The sequence below is a fragment of the Pleurodeles waltl genome, chromosome 8, assembly GCF_031143425.1.
Source record: "Pleurodeles waltl isolate 20211129_DDA chromosome 8, aPleWal1.hap1.20221129, whole genome shotgun sequence".
Lineage (NCBI taxonomy): Eukaryota > Metazoa > Chordata > Amphibia > Caudata > Salamandridae > Pleurodeles > Pleurodeles waltl.
Genome location: NC_090447.1, coordinates 466,110,153 through 466,132,936, shown reverse-complemented (window position 1 = coordinate 466,132,936; position 22,784 = coordinate 466,110,153). Strand labels below are relative to the sequence as shown.

The following is a 22,784-nucleotide window of genomic DNA, read 5'->3' as shown; positions in this document are numbered from 1 at the left end:
TGACATATACCCACAAACAGGCCAAAAGTGGGGGTAACAAGGCTAGAAAGAGGCTACCTTCCTACAGGAGGGTTGGAGAGGTAGGCGTTTGTAAACTAAAAACAAGATTTTCCCAATAGAATAGGGCTGAAGAGGCGGAGTAAAATGTATAAAAGCACAACAGAATCAACTTTAAACTTGTAGAATAATCCACCTGGAACAAGGTTTGCTGAAATAATATTTTACAGAAGAGTATTCCTAGAAAGCCATGACTGACATATATTTCCAGGCTTTCTCCCACTGGCGAAAAGTTTGACTTTTCTCCGATGCCCTTCGAAAATATTGGCTTTGCTCGTGAAGGGGTTTAAAACCTTTATTTTCTGCATCGAGAGCAGCAGTTTGACATAAAGGAAGCCAAAGAGATCCTTTACACACAGAAAAAAAAGTAGTTGTGCAACATCAGGTCTGACATAAATCTGCATTTTTTTTTAAGTAAGAAAACGTACAGACCTAACGTATTTCTAAATGGAGGTCTTCAAACTAAATTCCCAGTTTTTTGGGATAAATTCTGGATACTTTTTGACAATTACATAACGTCTTTTCCCGCCTAGTGTGGCGCTGCTCCAGGACATTTACAGGAAATGAGCAGCGAAATCCTGCGGCTGAAACAGATTAAAGTACAACAGTGACATTACTCAGGACTAAAACTGTATTATTCATTTCCCACACGCGCACGGGCATTCACATTGTGTGGAAAATGAGAATGCGAGTTTACACGCCGCAGACGTGGATTGGTTTCCTGTATTAACTAAACAGACTTTCACACCATTCCTCCCCCTTGAGACTTGGTGAGGATTATGAAAAGGGCTGATTCAACGCAAACTATCGCACAAAGGTTGCTGACTTCAAATACATAGTTATTCTTGAAAACTCAATGTTAAATTATACGCATATAAACCACTGAACATAATACACTTGCTACATTTGGGAAAGTAGCAGGATGTTTACGAGTGTCACTTATTTTTGTATTGTAGGCGTTTTCTGGTGTCTGCGGGCAGCTTTAATTAGAAACTTGTGCAACAAACAGAGCATGACCCTGTAATGCGCTTGGTGCTGGGTAGGTAACAGTACAAAAAAACAAGCAGTGGCAAAGTCAACAGGTCTTCCCTTCGCGATGTACCGACTTTGTCAAGGTTTTGTAGCCACATTGCAATGTAGAGCAGTGGTATCCGCGTCATTGTTACTACTCTTCCATGTCAACGTGGACACAACACAGACGGAGAAAGACAACATGAAGAGAGGGAGGGTAGAAAAGAGGGAGGGGCAAGGAGGTCGAGGAGCGCAGGACACCAGAGGGTTAGGGGCGTGGCTTGGTCAGTAAAGTTGAGGGGGTGAAAACTTCAGATTTTCCAACAGTCACGCTGGCATTTAATGTTAAAATGCATTACACAACTAGCAGTGTGCACGAGTGGGGTTTACGGGGTAGTGGTAAGTGTAAGGAATGCAGCTCGGGGTGTCTAGGATGTTTCTCAGAACAAGAGGTGAAAAACATTCCCGTAATTCACGTTTTAACAACCTGTAATTTTATATTATGTATGGCCCCCAAAATTATATACCCCTGCTTTCACCTGCTACACAATGGCAGAGGAGTAATGGGGGAGCCATACTTAACAGTGTCTCTGTTATGCATCTCTATACCTAAAGTGTTAAATTTTTTTTTACCAAAGACCAACCTTTTCCCTGTTTTCCTCCTCCTCCAGGTGTGCTTTCTGCTTTCATTCAAAGCAAACAAGCAGAGATGCGCTGACAGGATTTTAACGAGCCCTGTCAGCTCTGCATAGAAGGCTTTTTATGAAGTAGCAAGTGTGATTTGCTGCTCTCCTAGAGAGCCACACATGAAAGACATGTATCAGTAAGTGAAGTAGTTATGCTGTGTAATAGAGCACATTTTATATTTTGCACGTTTTACAAAGTTAGCATTGTTTGCGCAGAGGTTTCACCTCTTAGGATTAGTTTAACAGCTTAATCAGCATAAGAAAGGTGACCAGTCCTTATGAGGTAAATGGCGTGTCACTGTGGGGCAACATACCCTGCAGCTTTTTTTTTTTTATAGTAACTTTTGATCCTTTTTAGTAAGAAACACATTTTATTTTTTGTTAAAAACTGCAAATTATGTAGGAGTACTTTCTGTGGCAAATGCAACAAACCCATGATTATGTAGGAAACATACGGATGCCCCATAATTCCAATGGCACGACTGTTGCTTAGCTGTTGCGCCATTTGATTCTGTAGAGATGCACTGTGGCAAACAAGGTAATTGCCAGTTGTACTCGAGGTCACCCGAGGTTTCGCTCAAAGTCACTTAAGATTTCCTTTGTCTTTCGGGAGGTACTATGAGTGGATAACACCCAGTTCCTAGAAATGGGGTTAGTTTCTGAAAGGTGCAGGGGTTCTACCTTCCGTAAAGAGATGAGCAAGTGTTTGCTGAAACTTTATAATAAACTGGATTATGAGCATTCAACATACCAAGTGATATGGAACACTTTTCACAGAAAACGCCCAAAGAAATATTATCTTTCTATTTTTTTTTTTTTTTTTTTTTTTTTTAATTAAGAAGGCGCAGTGTTAAATTACATCCGTATCAGGGCATATAATATGGACGAGTACAGTGGGCGTTCCTCGATTTCTTATTCATACCCAAAGCACAGTGGCTGTTAACCGCTGTTTATGCAAGTGGCCCAGCACGTCAAGTTCAATGTAGTAGAAACGTTTTGCTTTATGGCTACGCCACCTGTTGAGTATCAGGAAACAGCTTGCCAAAGTAGGGGGCTACCTAGAGGCGTGTCTTCCTGCCAGAGGCTCAGTGTGAGTGTTGATTGGTCCATTGACCCACCTACTCAGACCCTGCTGTTTTGCATTGGAGTCAAGCAGGAAGCTCATTGTGGCATTACAAGGACAGTGCAGCCGTGGGTTGCTGGCCCGAAAGACTCCATGAGTGGCTCTAGCGTCTTGGGGAGGCGAGAGAGCTGCAATATGCACAGGGCAGGTTGCCTGCAGGCACACGAAGAACAGCAGCAGCATCCTGAACCCAGAGACCACAAGATCACCTTTTGTCAATGGTCACCCTAGATTTTTCACCTTTAGCGAGTCCCTATATTTTTGCGGTCTTTAGAACTCACCGCACTGTAAAACTGCTAAACAAAGGTAAAGTGCCTGTACTCTTTCTTTAAAGATGATCGAATTGGCAACTGCCCCTAGATCCCACTCTATATCAGCCTTTGGCTATTACTGGCACCTTGTGCTTTTTGGTGCTAGTCCTACTTAAAACTTAAAAAAAAAAAAAAAAAAAAACATATTTCTAGTTCCTCTTGTACGATTTTTGTCATTTTGGTGTAATGAGGTCTATTACATTTTATTCTAATTTTCTTAGTTCTATTTGGGATTTTTATTGTTTTGCATGTTGACTCTAACCGTTTTGGTACGCGTAAATACCTTCAGATTGCCCCGATTTAAGCCGGTCTGCTCTGTGCCATACTTACCATGGGGGCTGATCTCAGGTTAATTTAGTGACTTTAAGTGTTCACCCTAGGCAGGATTGTGATTATTGCCTGAGGTGAGTAGTCACCAACCCCAGTTACTAATTATTTTTACAGATGACAATAGTCTTTCCTTTAACAACAGAATTGTTGCTGTCAACCTTGATGTTTGGCAATCTTACCCAACTACCTACATGGGATCAAAACAAAGTTGTCTTAAACATACTGTTAGGAACACACTAAAACAGTGCTGAGCTGCAGCAGCCCTGTCAAATTGAAATGGTCTGACATCTACACCAACAGTGCACCAGAAATCCTCAGATGATCATCTCTCCATATTGGGTATTGGAGCAAACACCAAGTTATACCACAGGTATGTTTTGCTTCATTATCCTGTTGAAGCGAGTGAAGGCTCAAAACTATGGACAAAGTGGGTTACAGAATGTTTTGGTCTTTCACAACTACTTAAGGCACCAATTCAAGCTTACTACAGTGGTAAAAAAACGTAAGCAAGTAAACCAAGAATGACAACACTGAAGGAAGCTCCTGAAGAACTACCCATCAACCAAAAGAAGGCAAGACCAAGTCTACAACATGGAAATGATCATGAAGGAACTGGACACCGCAGATGCCCCAAATGATAACTTTACCACTCCCATTCCTTAATCATACAGGCAGGAGATGCACACCTGAACTCCAGGTCAGAAGGGTGACTTTAATGCCTTTATCCAGGCTTGCCAATGGTGTGGCAGTGAGCAGGCACTGCATGAGTCCCAGGAGCCCTTTAATGTACAGTTTCAATTGCTCAAAGATGATTACCTTCAAGAATCTGAAGAGGACATAGTTCATCCTGAAGTGCTGACAAAATAGGCAGAGCTCCGAGGACACCTTTGAATATCCAAAGCCAGGTAATGGGCAAAAAAGGGAGCAAGGGGGAAGAGCACACAGAGGGCGAGGGACAGGAGGAAACATTCAGATCTCGAATTTGAAAACAATGACCCTGAACCTACAGAACAGACCCTAAGGTAGGTCAAGACACAGCCTGTAGAACACATCATCTCTGGACACTTGGGTTCCAAGTACTCTGAAATAAAAACCCAATCTATGCAATTACAATTGCGCTAAAATAAAGAGAGGTAGGGTATGACACCAGCAAACTCACTAAATTCAACATGTGCATCCTAAGGTTGGTTCTTAACAAGCTGAATTCAGTCCACAAGCTGAAAGCCATGGAAACCTGCACTTGGGTTCTTGAGCACCTTCTCCTCTTGAAGATGTGGACACCAGCTGCAAAGATTTTAACATAAATGCTACTGAAATCAGCATGTTGGACACAGAGCTACATTATATGGTTGTAAGACAGTACTCTGCAGATAACTTAGTTTTTATGGGCACAAGAACCCCCAAAATCTAGAAGAAAAATAACGAATAAAAATGCATTATTATTTGTTATGAAGAAAGATATCCGCTCAAGTTATCTGATGGGTTGAAGGTTTACCTACCACTACTAGCCTTCAATAAAGAAATGGACTAAAAGAAAAATCATTCAGCCAAAACAATACATTTCCCCATTTTGGTAACCAGGTCAGATTGCCAAAAGATGAAAATGCAACCACAATAAAAAGATACCCTTAACCTAGCTATCTGCCACTAGTAATGGTAATACAGAAACAAGCTTCAACACTCAGGCCCTCAATTTGACTTTGGCGGGCGGCAGAGGCAGCCTGCCAAATTCCTGTGTCAGGATGATCGCATATGCAGCCGTCCTTACCTATTACGAGTTTCTTTCTGGGCCAGCGTGAGAAAAAAGTTTCCGCCCACCAGCCCAGAGGGAAGCACACCACAACATTGATGCCAGCTCGTAATCGAGCCGGCGGCAATGTTGCGGTGTGTCAGGTGCAATAGCACCCGTTGCGCTTTTCACTGCACGTAAATCGGGCAGTGAAAAGTGTGACGGGGCAGTCCAGGGGGGCCCCGGTACTGCCCATGCAAAGGGCCCCCATGGGGCCCCCGCACCACCCTTCCATCAGCCTTTGCATGGCAGTGGGGCCGCCATACAAAGGCAGGTGGGGACTCGCAATTCGGAGGGCAGTGCCGTTTCCAGCGCTGCCCTGGCTGATTGAGACTGTCAACATCGCAAGACTGTCGTTGGCAGAAACCTGGCGGAGCTCCTAATAGGGCAGCCGGACCGCCCCTTTCAGCATGGGCCGCCAAGCTCTTAATGAGGCCCTCAATAAGGCTGACCAGCTACAAAGTTTTGAACTCATTTGCACAGAAATGCATGATGACATCAATGAAAATGCGCAACACATAAAAACCAGGAATTAGAATGTCAAAGGAGACAAGGAAGGCTTGCACAAGTGTATGCACATTATCAAAGAAGCTTTTCATAAATTTAACATCGAAAATTCTGTCCGTAATCAAAGAGTAGTCAGTGGATACTGAGAAACCTTGAAGACTTAGATTACAATTAGTTGAGAGAAAACCTGAAAGACGATAAAGGGCGGGGGTTAAGACATTGATCAGTGCATCAGAGAGGCATTCCTGAGCTTCCTACATGATTCAGGTGTTTGAGATGTGGTCGGGTATGCATGTATGTATGTATGTATGTATGTATAAGGGCATTTCTAAAGCGCATTCCGGCCTTAGCATCGAAGCACTAGAGGATATAAAGGAAAGAAGACGACAGAGAAGCCTAAGTCCCTACCGTGGAAACAACCAGGTTTTCACCCTTTTCCTAAAAATCGAAAGATTCTGCTCTTTCCTGATCTCAAGCGGTAAACCATTCCAATATCTGGCTGCTGCCACTGTGAAAGCTTTATCTCCCCACCTCACTTTACGTGTTCTGCAGACCTGGATCAGAAAAGACTTCTCCGATCTTAGAACACGTCCAGGACAATACCACCTGAGTCTGTCAACCAGGTGTTCCGCCCCCACCCCATATAGTGCTTTAAAGGTAAGGCAGAGAGATTTTAAAATAATCCTCTTGCCCACCGGTAGCCAGTGAAGACACTTTAGGCTGAGGGAAGCCGACGCTGAACGAGGAAGTGCCAGAATACTACGAGCAGCATTATTCTGAACTAATTGCAGTTTCCTCAAAGTGCAGTCGTCAATATCCAGTAACAAAGAGTTGCAGTAATCCACTCTGGACATGATCAGTGCTAGCATAACCGTGACTCTTTCCTCCTGCTTCAAGAACGGTAAAATTTTCCTCAAGATTTTCAGGGTCCAATAACAAGACTTAACTAAGGCATTAACCTGCGGTTTAAAGCTTAGTGCTTCATCAAAAATCACTCCAAGATTTCTAGTAGCTTCACACGGGATCGGTGATTGCCCACATTAATCCGGCCACCAGCGCGGACTCCACAGGTCTTTACTGCAACCATACAGGACAATCTCCGTCTTGTTGGTATTAAGCTTGAGCCAATTCTGTCTCATCCACTGATTAATATCCTGCATGCAGTTATTAAACCGTTCTGCCACTTCCTCCCAGCTGCTCCTAGGCACAGGGATGATAAGCTGAGTATCATCAGCATAGGAGGATGGAGTAAAGCCATATGAACGTATGGGTCTTGCCAGGGGGGGGGGCCACATAAACATTAAAAAGCGTAGGACTCAATGCCGAGCCCTGGGGTACTCCACAAGGCAAATGGAAAGCCGGTGCTTTAAAGCCTTCCAAGCTTACAATGTTGGATCTGTCACTTAAGAAAGATTCCAGGATTTTACGTGCAGCATGTCTTATTCCTGCATCGTAGAGGCGAGAGACCAGTATATCAGGCGAAATGGTATTGAATGCTGCAGAAAGATCCAATAGCACAAGAACTGCGCTGTGTCCCTCATCCAGAAGTTTCCGGATGGAGTCAGATGTTGTCAGTAACGCCGATTCCATGCTATGAGCCCGTCTGAAACCATGCTGAGACTGATCAAAACCTCCCGTCTGGTTAAGAAACATGGACAATTCATGATTAATATGTTTTTCAAGTATCTTAGCCAATGTCGGTAGCAAGGAAATAGGTCGAAGATTACTTAGATCAAAGGTAGCTAAATCAGCCTTCTTTTTGAGGGGAATAACAGTGGCCTGCTTCCATTAAGAAGGGTAGACACCTGAGGATAGCACATCCTTAAAAATAGTAACTAGTTTCGTAGCCACCAGATCCGGGATCATCTGCAGAATGCTGGGCGGGCAGGGGTCCATCGGAGAGCCTGATTTGATCTCCATAAGGATTTCTTTAATCCTGTCTGGCAGCAGCGGGGGGAAGGATGTAAGCAGCATGATATCCTGACCTGGTGAATCCAGGGGGGTTGTCCAAGGATCCAACACAGGGAAATCTACATGTATTTGTCTAATTTTAGTTTTAAAAAATTCTGCAATTTGATTGCAAGTAGCCTGCGCGTTCGGGGAGGTGGTAAGGGGAACCGGAGGCGTAATAAGCAAACAAACTACCTTAAATAGTACACCAGGTCGAGAGACAGAGAGGTCCAGCTGCACAATTTCAGCCAACTTCCCAGTGCGAAGCTATAGCACATTCAAAATAGAAGATCCTTAATACACTCATAAGTGCATACAATGTCATATCTAGTGACCGTGAAGTAAGATTCCTTCAAGATCTGGCCCAGGTAGTCTTACTGGGAGTAGCTCAGCAAAACGCTCACTGTGAAGCTACAGGGTATGGGCATCAAATAAAAGTTAACCTTTTTGACGCATTCGATTATAGGACAGATTATCCCCAATAACATGTGACAAATAAAACAGAGGTTTGAAACAGAAAGATGTATAAAATAACTACCAGTAACACTACTTTAGGCGAGTATAAGCATCACACATGCAAAAAACCACCAGGGTGTGAAGAAGTGATCAGAGTCAAGACCAAATGAGATCAGATGCAAAGACTTCCATACACTTTTGAAGGTTTTATGGGATGCACCACTAGGGTTGAGATTTTTAGGTGGATACACATTGTAGATGTAAAATGGAATTAATATGTATACTTTGTAAATTCTACCGTCAATCTTTGTCATTTAGAAAAAGACGAAAATTGCCAGCAGCTTTCAATTACAAACCATTAGCTAATAAATATTTACAGGAAAACTATGCAAGGCACGCAGTTTGTTATGGGATCTTCTAATGGAGAGCAAATATGTTGTCTCTTTTGTAAGCTCAGTGGTTCGTTGAAATTCGTTAACACTGGTGAGCTGGCCCAGATATGCAGAAAACATTTTGAAAAAACAATAATAAAGTAAGGCAGTGTCCAATGAAGAGCAAATAAACATCTTTGGTTTAATATTTTAAACATTGTTTAAATATGTTGTACATTCAACGTTTTGTGATGTACAACATGTTTTCCGGATATTGCAAATGTAATGTCAACATATTTTCTATCCATCATTACAACATAATGTTCATGGGCAATCAAAGGCAGGTTATTATTGCATTTAGAACGTGTCACGTTAGAACCCGTTGCCCAACATTTCAGAACGTAAATCTGGCGGCAGTAGCTGAGAGATTTTTTTCTACTCACCACTCAACAGTACTGCAGAACTACGCTTTATTAAATGCCCATGGTGAGACCACTAAAATCATATTTAATGGCGCCCAGGATCTAGGAGTAAATAGTGTAAGCAGCAAAAACAAAACAAAACAAAACAAAAACACACAGATAAAAAAGAACCTAAAATAATTGTCTAAAACCTTTCTGGCCATTGTAGGGGAAAAATAAAACAAAAACTTTAAAATTATTTGCAAGACAGATCTAGCAAAACTTTCAACCCGACCTTGACAATTCCAATTTTACACCAGGTCTCCCTATTCATATGTCTGAAAAAGAGCTTTCAAAATCCTGAGAACTTGAGTTTAAAGAATCATTCAAGACATATCCGTGCAGACTAAAAATTGATTTAGTGTCAGCCACGGGTTTCCTGTCTGCAGATGTGGCTGATTTTACTTCCCCCTGCAACATGGTTGAGAACAAATCTCCAAGTTTGGAGTTTCTCAGAAAGGTGCCAGAGATTTTTGCTCCAAAAGTGGCTCTATCGGCCATGGTAGTAACTTTGGTGGAGAAACTTAGCAGCAGGAAATCTACCAGTAAATGTCCCACAGCCTTTGCCTGGCAGCCTTTTAAATTTGACTCCAACAGACATAGTGATGGGGTGAAGTTTCAGAATATTTTGAAAAAACACAACCTGCTCAAAACTATTGGGGCAAAAATATCGACCAGCAAAACGTCGTCACACTGAGTATTCACAGGTAAGTGTAGGTTTACTATATTTAACACTAGGCCCAGGGAAAATGTATACTACCCCAGTGTAATTTGTGGAATTTCACATTACACTTGTTCCGTCAAATTCCTGAAATCAGACAATTATCCCACGTCGCTTAATTACTCTTTCATTCACGGCAAAATCATAGCATGGTAACAATAAAACAGAAAACAAGCAGCTGCTGCTCACAACCATTGTGTCTTTTTATACTTTTTGGAGCGAAATGCATCCTCAAACTGAACTGAGGGTGCAATATGCACCAAAATATAGCGCTATATCGTAGAACCGTATTTTGAGTCATTTTACCAGAATTCAGCATAATAATGCAAAATCGAATTATGCAAATTTCACACACTTCAGCTACACATCACGTCTACATACCTTAAATATAATTTACATACACATCTTCAAGGTATGTAGATGTGGAGTTAAGAATAGTAAAATAACCTGAATATATTTAACTTGATATTTTGGTAGTCTATATTTTCGCTACAATATTTTTATATCACTATATTTAGATCCACAATTTTCTAGTCTACAACAAGCGCTATATCAGGCACTCTCTATTGAATGGTTATATCAATATAAATATTGGCAGAGTTGTCTTCACATAAAGATGAGGAGACTACATGAAGTAATTTCCAACCACCTGGACACATATCCGTCTCTTTCTAAATAGGGTAAATTTGCTGCAATGACAGATGTATACCTCCAGTTTTTCCAGGTATTCGGTCTCTACCATTCACTAGGTCAGGCTACTAGGGTGGGCTCTTGCAATCACATCGTCAATGTACAAACAAGAAAGGCGAGTTGTGTCTTATTCAGCAGCATCAACATTTGTGGCCAACATTTCTAGAAATATATAATTTCTGGGTTTTTACATGAAGTAGTCCAAGTACAAATCCTTTAATACGACTAAAACTGTATTTTGAATTTCAAAGAATACCTAGGATAGGCCCATCCAGAGCAGAATGGGAAACCAAAAAGAACACCACTACCTGAAAGAGCCGAGAAACAGGCCAGAGTGACGTCACAGTTCATTCAAACCACATTGAGATACAATAAAAAATAACCTTCTTTTAAATATGGAAGGTGCCATGAGATGATAGAAAGACAATACCAGCACTGTGTATAAAAAAAAAAACTAGCCTTATAACCCACATTTGTCTCTCTTTTTTCCATCACGGAAATTAGTTTGTTTTCGGAGTTTGTGAATATATGGTTGGGCGAGTGACTGCATGGGTGGATAAGTGAATGGGTGAGTAGATGGATGGGTAATTAGCATGGCAGGGGGGTAGTTTAAAAGTGAGAGGTAGGTGTTCATTCAAGCGAGAAAGTGGGTTTTAGAAGACTACAGCAAATTAGTGACCTAGATAGCCTACCTACATTGTGACAAGGGACAGAAGGGCTAAAAGCTTTAGGTAAACCTAGAGGATGGAAAGCCACCAACAACTGTCTTTCTAACGCAGATATAGTGCAGGTGATCCGTGGTTTAGCAGATAAAGCCTTGCATTTAAAGCTATGTCCTTGAAATATTTCTAAATGTTCAGAGTCAGTTTGCTACAGATGTTAAGATGAATAAATAAATCTGTATTTTCCTTCATGATCATAGAGAAGAATAACAATTTTCTGGAGAGAAAGCGTCTATGAGGAAAATTGTGATCTGTCTACTCTTTTCTCTCAACCACGATTTTTGGGTAACAAGGTCACTGTATTTTCAGTCAGAAAACTTTAACAAATTATTACATTTTCACAAACAATAAAAAGCTTGAAAAAAAAGAGCTGTTCCGAAATACAACCCAATCTAAATATGAAAACCCAGGATACTGTTGCAAAGGTTACAAATATTGCACATTTTCTGACAATCTAGACAAGCACAGACATGTAATATCAAAGGACCTCTGACTGGGCCTGTACAGCACAGATGACTGACGAGCTAGTGCCTGCTTCCAAGATAGCAGATCTATGAAACACAGGTGCCTCAAATTTTGCTTCCTTATTCAACCTTACAAAATTGAGAATCAGAAGAAAAGTAGTGGAATGTGAAAGGCTGCAAATGCAGGATGCTCATTTACAGTGCTTGAATAAAAAAAGAAAATATATATATATATATATATATATATATATATATATATATATATATTTACAATTCTAAAAGGAAATTTTAATAATACTAGTAATGGATTTTGTTCTTAAAAACGGTTGCCTGCACTCTGGAATTCCATGGTTGCAGAGGCTTCTTCCTCTCAATTCTACCCCATGCCTCTTTCTTCCACCACTCTGCACTTCCCGTCTCACTACTGCATAAAGATTATTTTTCATCTGTGCTTTCTCGCTTCGTCACTGTTTTCTTAACCTTCACTTCCTGTCTTTTTCTTTACCTTCTCTCTCTTGCTCGGAGTTTGATAATGAAAAATAAGTCCTGGTTCCCTGAAATGAGTCTGGTGCCCACTAGTTGCAAGCAGTAGCACAAATTAAGCACTGCTCAATGATGCAAACTCCATTATAAAAGCCATTAACACAGCATGTGAAAGAAACACAGCTTCTAAGAGCGATCACTTCACAATACAAGTACATTTTATTGTATTGGGATTGCATTTATACAGTGTTTACTACCCATGACAAGGCAATGACGCGTTTTATGCCAGATAGCACTCTGGAATCCAGGGTAGTGGTTAATCCTGGTTAGGCGGTTATTATTGGTTATTGGGATTATTCTAGGGCTCTCAAAGATTCCATTACATGCATTTGCTCCAGTTTCCAGTCAGAGGGAGGAGGATTGCAGAGAATGCGAAGTATGGAGCCGGTCATTCAAAAGAAAACAGGGGAGCTTATAATCGTAAATTTTAAACCAAGGTCACTTTCTCACGCAGAGATGTAGGTATAAGGAGGTAACATTTTGGGATAGCATGAAGTCTAGGGACAAAAAACTGGAACTAAATCTAATAGTTAGTGAAGGTCGTGAAAGGACAAATAACTTACCCAACCATCATACCAGAGAGTGTACGAAACATGCAGGCAGAATAAAGAATGGATCAAATGAGTCATGACTGAGACTTCTGGCTTCCACCCAGCTATTGACAGCAGCAGCAAGTGTGCAATCGTGTGACATCACAACAACCCTGGAATATCCACTGAGCAGAAACTGCCAATCCGTCATATCAACAAAGGAATAGGAAAAAACTATAGTGGCAAGCGTAGTAACGTGTGATACCCAGATGAGACTGACATGAAATGGTTGTCAGTCTTGATAACTAAATGAAGAGACTGTATTGGCAGACTACTGATCACAGAAACCGAGTAACAATGCTGAAAGCTCTGGCATGGGTATTGATTCTGTGACAACACCGGCAACTGTCACATCCCAGAGTGGGGCGAAATGGTAATTCTATCTTTCAGCCTCCGACACTGCAGTACTGACTAATATGCCTATCTCAGCTCAAATTTAAGTACCGAAGTGAAAGTTTGCCGGAGACACTTCAAAAATGCCTTCTATAGAAAGGTTGTTACCATGAGACACTTAAATAGACAGCAACATTACGAAGTAAGGGGCCAATGATAAACAGTGCTGTGCACCAAGGCTAGGTTAGCTCCATACGACCCTCCACTGGGAGTGACAAGACGATAGTAGGACCAAAGTTCCTGCAAGACAGCCTTCTATATTATCATGATCCTTTTACTTCTCAGGTACCAGATCCACCTTTTGCCCTTTACATCTGAACTCCTTGGAGAGGAGACTACTGACAGTTTCATGCTAAATCGGTTTAGTCCCCTATAAATGTAGACCCTCACTTCAACCAGACTGCACGTTTTATTAATATGATACATGTGAAACGAGTCGAATCCATGAATTGTGTGCATTGAGTCCCCTGAAAAGGCACATTGACAGTCAGTAAAAGATAGTTGCTCTGTTTCTTAGACCTAAGGCATACTCGGTTTCCATTTCAGGGAGCAGCCTATAGGTCTGCTCCTTGGAGAACAACTAGAAATGTTGCCACTTGTTTAGGTTCCGAGCTAGAATATATATCCAGATAGCAAAAATCTACTCATGAGGAGCATCCTATGAGAGCTATCTGCTTACTGTGTGCGTGCAAGGCAAGCCTTGTCTCTGGCAACAGAATAAAATCAATTTAGAAGTGTCACTGTGGCCTCCCAATCTACATCCACCTGACCATTTGTTGACACTCTTCTCCGAGTGTAGATGGGCAACAAAACGTTTGTACATACACACTAGGCTCTGGTGGACCGCAGAGTCTCCTTTTCAAGGGGGTACTGCTTCAGATTAGGCACAAACTTGCTGTTAGGGCCACAAGGTCCAGACAGGTACCAGCCCTGTAAAATCGTGACAAGGCTAAGCAGATCTAGCTGGAAGAAGACAACATACAATTAACACATCTCCTTCATCATTCCCCAATCAGTCTTTGGATTGTGGGTTAGTAAAGAACAGCACATCATGCTACGCATCCCACTGAGTATAAGCTCCGATTCCCCTGTCCTGTTGGAAGTACAAGACAGGTCAGGCAGCTGATGACACATTTGTTGGAAGTACTGTCTTCTACCTCAATTTTCTTTTAAGAAAGACAGAATGTTAAACTTGAGAAACCTCAAATGCTTGAGTCTCCAGCCACTGGATCAGACTGGCTATTGATTGAAATGTAAAATGGTTATAGTGGTTTTTTTTTTTTTACGTCAGTCCTATAACATTGCTTGAAGTCGTAACTCAGGCTCAAAAGATGCTTGAACACTATGGTGTTCTTTGACTATCAAAATGTAACCACAGAATTCTTCAGAGGTGAAAAAAATGTTTTTTTTCTAACAAAGTAAAGCCCTCACTGGCCCTTCATATGTATAGCTGTATCTATCATTCTACATCCGAGTTCTAAATCTGTGCCAATTCCTTGTGTAAGTCTTTGTTGCTTCGCCAAGATACCCTTTAGAGAGTCACAAATACTAAGGGAGCAAGTAGTTAGCCCATTTTCTAATTAGGTTTTTGCAGTGTATAACCAAATAGAGACAGTGCATCATCAATTCCACAGATAGCCAATATAGGAACAGTTTCTGAAGTATCAACACTAGCACAGATAAATGGTCTAATCCCCATTCCCCTCTATCAACGGTTCCCTTTGTATACAGTATCTCACACACCAGTTGGATTTGTTAAAAGATATGTAGTGTGGGGGCCCCCTTATGTCCCTAGGTCTTGAAGTTGGAAGTAGTTGCTCACATATATTTTCAAATGTTCTTTAAAGGAGGTCGTGTCTTGTAGCCATTGTGCTGGTTTTAGGGTTGCTTTCTTCCCCCAAAACATAGCCACGACCCTCTTCTAGTAGAAGTGCCACAGCTAAAATTTGGCGGTTCGCAGGTTGCAGCTTTTTGATTAGGCCCAGCAAACAGAACTGGGGGGGTGCAGAGTATGTGCTCCATAGTCACTGTAGAGAGATCTGATACTGTTCTGATACTATTCTCGTTCAGTATTGCTGGATAGAATCACACATCCATGCTAAATGAAGGAAGTCAGCCTGAGTCGTGCCACAGCGTGCACAGTTTGCAGTGTCTTGCAACCCATATTTCATCAGCATGACTGGGGTAGAGTACGTTTGTTGTAAGTATTTGAAGTGTATCAGTTACAATTGGTTGTGAGCATCATTGTAACTGCACAACAGAATCTCCAGTCGCCTAACGTCAGAGGTGGATCAAGGACAGCATTCCATCTGTATATAGCTACTGCGTGGTCTGGGCTTTTTCTTTTTGGGCTGTGTCATAAAGACTTGTCACAAGAGGTGGCATGTGGAGCTTTTTATTAGGGTTTGGAGAGCTCCCAGCATCTGGGGCTGTACCCGGAAGGAAGGGTATAGGGCCTTCAGAGCCCCCGGAAGTTGGTAATATGTGAATGTCCGTAATAGTGGTTGAAGTGTAGTACAGGCAAGGCCAGTCAGGGCAACACATTAGCCTGTTCGGTAAAGGTCACTATAGTTTTAATCCAGCTCTCCCCAACACAGCCATAACACCTGCCTCCTGGATGATCAAAATATTAGAGTGATTTCATAGTGAGAGTGCAGGGGCATATAATGGAAGTTTCTTAGCTCAAGCACCAAGCTGCTGCCAGGCAGTAGTGGTGCAGTTGACAGTGCTTATTTCTTCTTTCGCCATTGGACGGACATAGGGTAGAACAGTGTTTAAGGGGAGAGTGTGTGCATCAGCAGCTTCCATAGTGACATGGGGTATACCAATAGTATGCAAACTGCGCTTGGACCCAAAGATTATAAAGGCGGAGATATGGTGCTTTAAACCCTCCTTGCTCATAGGGGAGCGTTAATGTGTCCCAAATGATTCTGGTTTGTTTCCCAGGCCAGGCTAGGGTGATCATATGGGATCCAAGAGTTTAAAGAAGTGCTGTATGAGTATTATGGGGATATTGGTGAATAGGTAAAGTGCTTTGGGGAGCACTGACGTTTTCATAAGTGTTATTCTGTCTGCTATAGAGAGCAGCATCTTGGACCAGCGGGCTACTTGGTCTCTCAGTTTTGATACTGCGCTACCATAATTTTCACGGACGGCAATTTCATGGTTTCTGTAAATCCAGACACCCAGATACTTGACCAGGTCTGCTGTACATTCCAAAGGAAATTCTATTGTGTGGGGTACCACGCATGGTGTCAAGAGAAATATAATGGATATTGACCAATTTATACTGAGACTGGAATAACATTCAAACCAAGTACATTTGTACAATATGAAGCTAATTGCAGGAATGATCCCTTATAAATAACACTGTGTCATTTGCATATAGAGAAACATTGATGGGGTGTAAACAGAACTGCAGTGCAGCTCCTGCATACCGTTGCCGAATTATGCATGCAAGGGGTTCCATGGCCAGGGCATATATGAGTGGTGACAAGAGGCACCCCTGTTGCGTGCTGCAGCACACAGGCAGGAGGTCAGAGGCGCAATCATTGACACAAACACTCTGGCCACTGGGGCAGTGTACAGTAATTTGATCCAGCTGAACATTTTCTGGCATATCCATGTGATTCAGTATGTTAAGCATGAACGCCCACTTTATAGAGATGAAGGCTTTGGCACCATCCAGTAGAAGTGCTGCTGCTGCTGCCATAGAGAGATCTAAGAAGTGTAGTAGTGCGAAGAAAGTTTGCAAGTTGTTTGTGGTGGACCGATTTTGTATAAAGCCAGACAGGTCTGGGAGGACCAACTTTGGCATTAATGGGTATAGTATATTGGCTAGTATTTTGGTGTCTGTGTTGATCATTTATAGAAGTCAATATGACTCACAGGATACAGGTTATTTCCCGGACTTCAACAACGTGATAATTAAAGCCTCAAGGAGCGAGGGGGCAGCATTTGTTTCTGATAGGCCTCTTCAAACATTGCAAGGAGGTGTGGTGCTAGCAGATTCACATAGGATTTGTGTAATTTGCCCGTCAGACCATCCTGTTAGGGCACTTTGCCATTAGGAAGAGATAGTACGATGACCTTAACATCCTTCAGCATCAGCAGCTGGACTAGGATTTTGCAGGCGGGGGAGGGACCTGGAATCCCAAGTTATGAAGCAGCGGTTTTACCAGCCATAACAGGGAAGTGACTAGGTAGCTGTGAGAGGTGGTTCACATGTTTGCTCAGAGCACAAGCTATGGGTCAGCAAGCACCAAATCTGTAAAGTTAGTGAGAACAAGGAGCATAGCGTAGTTCTCATGCACGGTCATTTAGAAAATCTTGTTGTCAGGGGTCATTATTCGTTTTTTCTGAAGCACGTCTCAGGACCTTTCTGAGGAAGTATTTTGCAGCTTGTAGTGTTAAAAAAAAAAAAAAAAAAAAAAAAACACATTTGTGGTCCCTTAATGTTCAATTTGCAGTCTAGCACGGTAAAGGATGGCATACGAAAACTCTACTTGTTGAAGTTTCTTTTTGATGGTGAGGAATTCTTTCTTAGCTGCCTGCACCACCACTGTGAAATCAGGGTAAAAAGCCACTTTATTACCTTGATGAGCATTGTCTCTTTTTTTTGTGTGACAAGCGGAGCAGAGCATCTTGGACCCTATAATTCAATAGCCTGCCAATTATTGGACAAAGAAGGCCTCCCAGGATGGGCCTCCACACCAGGGATCTGTCAGACAGCTCCATGATCAACATATCAGAGAATTGGTCAGCACCAAAAACGTCTTTAAGTAAATTCTCAACATACGTTTCCATCTTACCAGTGTTAGTTGATTCTGGGATTGCTGAAATACTTAAGTTATTATAGCAGGATTGTGCCTCTAGATCTTAATTGTAAACTCTGCTGCACTGCCAGTAGCTTGGCTGCCAGAACTGAAGGAGATGGACTTGGTGTAGCCATCTCAAGTTCAGTGGGTCCCATATGGGTAGTTTTGGTTGCTTGGTGGGTTTCAAACATCAAGCACTGTTGTGTCTTGTTGGCCTTCCCCATTTGGAGCTCCAGCACTCACACAGTACATGTTAAGGGTCTCAGCACACCCCCGGCAGTGAGAGGTTGGACCATCAAGTGTCGATAAAGCACTGTTGTGTCTTGTTGGCCTTCCCCATTTGGAGCTCCAGCACTCACACAGTACATGTTAAGGGTCTCAGCACACCCCCGGCAGTGAGAGGTTGGACCATCAAGTGTCGATATAGCACAGATAGTCCCAGTAGCATCTTAGTGGTGCCTGGCCAGGCAGTGGTTTACAGGACACTATTCTCGGCTAACAGTGTGATTTAAATGTGCGACAGAGCAATCTAGTAGGTGACGCCCCAGCATTACATGAGTTTAAAATGTTTAGGCTACAGAGGAATAGTCTGCTCACGGGGCCAGGACATGATGACGGATTGTTTGTGTATAATATTATGGTGCTGAAACTCGGCCAGAGTCACAGTGTTTGTAGTAGCGTTAGGCAGGCACATGGAGGGAAACCACTGGAGACCCAGAATGTTGAATATATCCCTCCGGCAGCAACCGGGCCGAACCCTAGTAACATGTTAAAAGGCAGTAAGGTTCAGCAGCACGGTCCCCACCACCCGCAAGGCAAGGGAAGAGAGGCCCGAAGGCCACAATATGGGAGCACCAACATCTTTCTTGGGGAACGCTGGCAGGTTACCAGGTGTAAGCTATGTTCAGAGTTGATGGTATAAGTATGTAGCACCAGGTTGTCCTGCCGGTATATTAATGCCTGAACTAGTACCTAACGTGTGGGCCAATATGAGCCAGTCGACGGAGGCCCACACAGGCCACCTGGAAGGGTATACAGGTCAGGGAATAGCAGCAGGGACAGCCATAGACACGGATTTGCAGCTGGCACAAGGAGTCAAGTCTACCAGCCAAACGGCGCACCAACAATTCATTTTTTTCACTTCCTTAGTTCCACCAAGGGGCAGACCCAGGACAGGGAACAGTCTGTGGTGAAGACAATCTAGTCCAGCCCAATCCAGTCCAACCACACAATCTATCTCACTCCAATCCACCTAAGCGACCCCAATCCATCCCACTCAATACAATCCACTTTAATCCATCCTACTCCAAGCCACCTCAATCTGCCCCACTCAATCCACCCCAAACCACTCCACCCCAATCCAAACCCAGTCCAATCTACCCCACTCCAAACCAATACACCTCATCCCAATACACCTCACCCCAATCCAATCTACCCCAACCCACTCCACTCCAATCCAACACAATCCAACCCATTCCAACCAACCCCAATCCAATTAACTCACCAATCCTGTCTATCTCACACCAATCCAGCCCAATCCACTCCACTAAAATCCAATCCAGCTCACTCCAACCCAGCCCAGCGAATCCAATCCAATGAATCTAATCCAACCCACTCCAACCTACCCCACCCCAGTCCTACCACTCCAATCCAAGCCACCCACCCCAATCTAATCCACCCCATCCAATTCCACCCCAATGCATCCCACTCCACCCCAATCCAATCCACCCCACCCCACCACCCCAATTCAATTCACCCACCCATTCCAATCCACTCCATTCCACCACACTACTCCAATCCAATTCACCCCAGTTCAGTCCACCCAACTCAAATCCACCCCTCTTCAATCCAAGTCGCCCCAATCCAACCCACCATAATTCAGTGCAATACACTTAATCCCACTCCACTGAATCCAAACCAACCCACTCCAGTCCAATGTAATCCACCCCATCACTCCAACCCAAACCACCCACCCAAAGCCAATCTAACCTACCCCAGTCCAATCCACCCCAATCCAACCCACTATACCCCAATCCACTCAGTCACTTCATTCTAAGACGCCCTGCCACTTAACTCTACAACAAATTCACTTTACCACACTCATTCTAACACTGCACGCCACTTACATTTAGCCATGCTGAACAGCAGCCACACTGGTGTACAACATGGCAAAAGACATTGCCAAAGGCTATACCTCTTGTACAAGTGAGACATTTTGGCTTTGTCAATGCTTGTTTATAATAATACTAAAATATCGAGTCATAATTTATATACTAACGTCTCAGATATTTGTAAGTGACATCTACGACTTAGGTTATAGTAAGAAATACAAACATTAGCGGAGTAAATAACTGCATAGTTTAAAACAATCTACACAGGACACAGTTAAATTAACACCGTATCCTTTTAAAGGTTCCAGGGAGTGATGTTCGAGAAGGAAAGGGCAGTTTTTACAACACTTTTAAAACATAAATTTGATCTCAATATGCCGTTTCAATAAGAAATGTGAATGTTTTCTTTATTAGAAATTGCACTCTGAATCGCATTTGCTATGTTGAGTTTTTTCATCCTAACAAAGGTACTAAAACTACGCTTCAACGAGAGGATATAAACCTCAGCATGGAACTGCAGCGATTGGATTTATGGCCAGAAGTGGTTTCATGCTGCAGTTTTACCAAGTGAATTCATTTCCTATGAGTCGGTCCGCCGCTCCATTTCCAGGCGAACAGTCTGGCACTAGTGTGGGATTTTGACCACTCAGGAACTGAAAAAAACATCTCTGCTGCAATGTACAGACGGAGATTGAGCAACCACCCGGAGCTTCAAGCAGCCCTTCCTAGTTGATAGGTGGAGTGACTGAGCTTACCAAGCGTGTGGTGTTTTCGAACTGTCTGTTTTTCTATCACCTGTAGTGTTCCTCTAAAAAAGCGAATTGAGAACGACCCCAAAATGCCCCTTTTCTTGCATTTATCATAGTCCGAAGAAACGGCAACAGTTAGAAACACCACAAGGATAGAGAACTAGATACTTAAACTTCCCAGCCTCTGAAGCAGCGGAGAGTAACGGGAGTTTACCTGCATGCCTTCTTACCTGTGCCTGAAGAGGGTGGACAGCGGGTCACACTCTGTCTGCTGGCTCACTTACACGGCATTTCCCTCCTGGTGGACTCTTTCTAGACTTCTCCCTTCTCACACCACCTGCAAGGAGAGAGGCATCGTAGCAGGCTCAGACCTGCCGCGGAGCACACCGCAAAATTGCAGTCTCTGAGCTTGCGTGCCTTTGCTTCCACAGGCGATCCAACACAGTGAGCACAGAAACAAGTCTAAAACAAGTCCAACCCACAATGACGTGAGTCTGTTACGTAAAGTGTAAAATCAAGAATCGTTTGAGCTTTCAGTTAGTCACATACGTGCTGGAATTAAGGGCGTGGGGGTGCGGGCTGCTTCAACCATGCAGGAGTTCAGAATGTGGAGGGGCAAAAAAAAAAACGATACTTTTTACATTTTGTTTTTATCTTTTCACAGAGGTCAAATGTTATTTTCTGTCTTCTGACACATTGTTGCTTATTCATTTAACATGGAGATTGTTGTTTACTTTCTCTGACTGCAAAGTGAGAGGATTTTTTTAATGTGAACTAGAGGCAGTTTTACTGAGTGTGAAGGGAAAGTCTGTAGGATGGTAATCTTTTTTCTAAACCACACAACAAGACTTGAATTGTACAAATGGGTGTCAAAATATATTAGCAGTCAGGAAAGCACAAATGGCTGCAAAGTGAGAGGATTTTGTAATGTGAACCAAGTGACAATCTCACTGAGTGAGAAAGGAAAGGCTGTAGGATGTACATTTTTTCTAACACAAAACAAAACTTGAACTGTACAAATAGTTCAAAATATGTCAGAAGTAAAGAAAGCACAAACAAAGCATTTTCATTTGTAATTCTGAAGTGCGATGGAACAAATAATTTTGATAGGATCAAAACAAGTCAAGAAATGATGATGCACAAATGATATTTATTCACAGAAACCTAATTTCCACACATATTATTTACGGATTATATAGTTTTATCAGTAAAGCTACGTGTCTGAGCAAATTTAGTGGCCATTTCAATGTAAAATGCAATGGCTGTAAATTACAGTGTGCTAACATCCAATGCTTTTGTAATATGTTTTCAACACTGTGCTCCAAAAAGCACCACAATCTACATAACACACACTTACCACGCTCCTGCTGCATGGGTGTGGTTTATTTGCTACACTTGTTTGTGTGATGCTTGGATACTTTTTTCACAGTCCCTATGACTTCAGTGACGTAACACAAATGGCAGCACCCCCAATCTGAAGATTGTTCCTGCACCATTGCTCAGGTGTAGCGAAAAACATTCTCTTTCGACTTATGGTGAACTTATGTGACAAAAGGGAAGCCAGGAAAGACTTTAATATACTTTCACCTGAGGTCAAAAGTAGAGGTCGAGCTGCTTAAATTGGAGAAAACTGACATTATTGTGTGGGTAGATGGACCTACGCCCTAGATATCACCCATTATCAACACCAGGAAGCCTAAACAGCCAGGACAGGTGTGTAGCTATGTCATTATCAAACTTCACCATCAAAAGAGAGAGACATCTGACTTCCATGGTGGATGACACAATCAGCGAGCTGAGGTGGGAAGGATAGTTCTCCAAGGTGGACCTCCAGTCCAGATACCATCAGATAATGCTACATCCTGACTCATGATAGTTCACCACATTCAATACTCACATGAGCCTCCACTGCTACAAAAGACTGAACTTTGA

General features: G+C 42.5%; 1 protein-coding gene across 4 annotated transcripts in view; it reads right to left on the bottom strand.

Moving 5' to 3' along the window:
* The window catches only part of IL1R1 (interleukin 1 receptor type 1), a 257,715-nt gene extending 236,405 nt beyond the window's left edge, over nt 1–21,310 (bottom strand). For 2 of the 4 annotated variants that reach the window (XM_069204429.1, XM_069204431.1), the window contains exon 1: nt 21,083–21,307. The gene's annotated coding sequence lies outside the window, so the exon portion shown is untranslated. Of the gene's footprint in view, nt 1–21,082 lie in introns of all 4 variants that reach the window. The other 2 variants (XM_069204428.1, XM_069204430.1) reach the window with 2 other exon arrangements.
* Between the last annotated feature and the right edge of the window lie 1,474 nt (nt 21,311–22,784).